We start from the raw sequence: 3619 nt of genomic DNA, 5'->3' as shown, positions 1-3619 counted from the left end.
ATGAAACACCTCGCTTCACAGTTGGACGTCTCTGTTTGCAATCCTGACACACTCGTCCACCAGTTGCGGTTCCAAGCGCCTAGCAGAAGACCGTAAAGAGGAAAGAGTTTGGCCGAATGAAGGATGCACTCTACATGAAGCAGTACGTGGATGATGGGGAGATTATTTATGCTGCAAGGTGTTGGCTCCATCGTGCACCAGTACAGTGGTACCACGTGGGTGTACAGGCTCTCCCAGTAACCTGGCATAAGGGCGTAGCGTTGAATGGAGATTACGTTGAAAAATATGAAGAGGAATAACATCGTGTAGTCGAATCCTGAATAAAATCAATAAGCTTTCAGAAAAAAATATGTTGCACTACTTATGGAACATCCCTCGTATTCCGAGCCACTTCAAAATTCGGAAACATTTTCTCTAGATGTAATTGCTGATTTTGGTTACGGAAGCACTGGAAGATTAGCTTACTTTGCGTACCTCCGTCATATGTATTATTATTTAGCGGTTATCGCCGACGCAGGAAGTATAAATCGCACAGAAACTTCCTGTAGACGGCCGCGGTGGCGGTTCTAGGTGCTTCAGTCCGGAACCGCCCGTTTGCTACGGTCGCAGGTTCGAATCCTGCCTCGGACATGGATGTGTGTGATGTTCTTAGGTTAGTTAGGTTTAAGTAGTTCTATGTTCTAGGGGACTGATGACCTCAGATGTTAAGTCCCATAGTCCTTAGAGCTATTTGAACCATTCGAACTTCCTGTAAGAGTCTCCTTCCCCAAGCATCATACGAGTCAGTTGTTACAAAATTTAGGCATATTAACCAGAGTCTCAGAATACATTTGTTGTTTTACGAACTGTGTCGTGAATAATCAGCACAATTAGAAAATTATAGTGGCGTTCGTAAATACAGGAACAGTAATATTAGAGCACAGAGAGTAGCAACATACGCAACCATCTCAAATTTTGGCCAGTTCCCGTGTGTATTAAATATAGGGCAGATAATCAAAAAAATGGTTCAAATGGCTCTGAGCACTATGGGACTTAACATCTATGTTCATCAGTCCCCTAGAACTTAGAACTACTTAAACCTAACTAACCTAAGGACGTCACACAACACCCAGTCATCACGAGACAGAGAAAATCCCTGACCCCGCCGGGAATCGAACCCGGGAACCCGGGCGTGGGAAGCGAGAATGCTACCGCACGACCACGAGATGCGGACCGGGCAGATAATCCAATTTGAAAAGAAAAGAGTATGAGCGTATAGGAATTTAAGTTTTAAACAGAGCTTGATTTTCATGGGACTCTGTTCAAGATAGCGAGTATGGCCAAAAAATACGGAAATTAAAAAAAAAAAACGATTTATCTCAAATAAGAAAAACTGTAGCTGCGATACGAAAATATTAAGTGACACAGTTGTAGGGCTTAGAAAGACCTGTCGATTGCTTTCTTACTTTTCGAAATATATAGAAAAGAATTTAAAAATGAATTCTCTATAACTCGTTAAAATTCACGTTCCTATACTTACCGTAAGTATAGCCCGCGGAAAGTGAAAAAAGTACTCCTTTAAAAAATTAAAACTTACTAATTATTTTTCGAGATATATCGTGTTTTTAAGGAAGGGGCTCTCGATAATAAGCTATACCTCCTCAGAGGATTGCCATACAGTGACGGTTTTAGGCTTATGTTTTTCGCAAAGTGTTGTGCTACCATGCAATTACATACACTGAGGGTAAAAAATCGCAGCATAAAAAATTGTTAATGTAGAGTAATGACATTTCGGGAATACATTTGTTTAGGTAGCATATTGAAGTGAATACCATTGCAAGATCACAGGTTATTGTAAGCGCGATGTAAGTCATTGCAAATGGGAACTCCTGGTAATTCAATAACCGGCGTTGTCACTAGAATTCTGAATGTGAGCATGGAAACGTGCGTATATTGTGTTGTACAGGTGCCGAACGCCAGCTTGTGGGATGGACTTCCATCGCTATTGCTACTGGTCGGTCAACACATTTGTAGTCCGACGATTTCGCACATGTGCCCGATTTGAGACAAATCTGGTGATCGAGCAGGCCAAGACAACATGTCGACACTCTGTAGAACATGTTAGGTTACAACAGCGGTATCTGGGAAAGCGTTATCGTGTTGGAAAACCCCTGATAGTCTGTTGACGAATGCCAGCACAACAGGTCGAATCATCAGACTGACGTTGAATTTTGCAGTCAAGGTTAGTGAGACAACTAGGAGAGTGTTCCTGCTGTCACACGACAGAGCACCCCGGACCATAATTCCAAGTGTTACGTCCAGTGCGTCTAGCAAGCACACAGGGTGGTTTGTAGGTCCTGAACTGGCCGCCTTCTGATCAACACAAGGCCACCGCTGGCACCAAAGTAGAAACAGTTTTCATGAAAAAATACTTACACCCTGCCCTCCAATGAGCTCTCACTTGACACGCTACAGTCGCAAATGGCGGTGGTTTGACTTCAGTGAAATAGACGGCACGGGGTGTCTGGCTCGGAGCTATCCTCGAAGTTACCAATTTGCCGCAGTTCATGTATTGCTGTGGTGCCAACTGCTGCTCAGATGTCTGCTGCAGATACTCCACGATGCGCCGAACACGATAGTCTTCCCTTTCGGCAGCGCTCTGTCTTCTTACGAATGTACATTCTCGCGACCACCGCTGTCAGCAATTATGAGCAATGGCTACATTCCTTTTAAGCCTTTCTACAATATCACAGAATGAACATCCAGCTTCTCGTAGCCCTATCACACGACCTCAGTCACACTTACTAAGGTGTTGATAATGGCGTGTTTGTCGCCTCAAAGCAATTCTTGACTACAATCAATTCACCACCTCCAGTCTCAAAGGTAACTAACGTTCTCGACCTGATTTGCATCCTCATAGCCGGCCGAGGTGGCCGAGCGTTTCTAGGCGCTTCAGTTCGGAACCGCGGGACTGCTGCGGTCATAGGTTCGAAGCCTGCCTCGGGCATGGATGTGTGTTATGTCATTTGGTTAGTTAGGTTTAAGTAGTTGTAAGTTCTAGGGGACTGATGACATCAGATGTTAAGTCCCTAGTGCTCAGAGCCATTTGAACCATTTTTCCATCCTCATAGTGTATGATTCTGCCGCGAAATTTCAATAGACGTCATCTTAAAGATGTAGAAATGTTCCTATCAACTCCCGTTTATATCGCACAATTCCTTCTGACATTGTCATTTTTTTCCGTCGGTATACATTTTTACGATTTTATTAACTGTAAGGATCAAAAATTACTTTGAAAAACTTGCACTTTTGTTGGGCGTATTTTTTAGCTAGCTATTTCAATTTTTAGTTTCTGAAGATAACTTTGAAAAGAAGAAATTGCATATTTTTTCACGAATTTGGAAAAAATTCTTTACTACGATCTTCTTCTGCCGAAATAGTGAATGCAAATAACAATTCACAGTGAATTGCTTGATTGAGGTTAATATTGAACACTTAAGACAAAATATTAGAATGTGTTTAATTGATTTTCGGGATTAGTAATTGATTAAGAAATTGAAGCGTGCTAGCGTGGAGTGCATCAGCCGTAGTCGGCGGTGGAGTAGGTGTAACCAGCGTGCGTTGAAAAAATGGCAGTAGT

This window comes from Schistocerca cancellata, chromosome 2 (assembly GCF_023864275.1).
Source record: "Schistocerca cancellata isolate TAMUIC-IGC-003103 chromosome 2, iqSchCanc2.1, whole genome shotgun sequence".
Lineage (NCBI taxonomy): Eukaryota > Metazoa > Arthropoda > Insecta > Orthoptera > Acrididae > Schistocerca > Schistocerca cancellata.
This window is presented reverse-complemented; position numbering follows the sequence as displayed.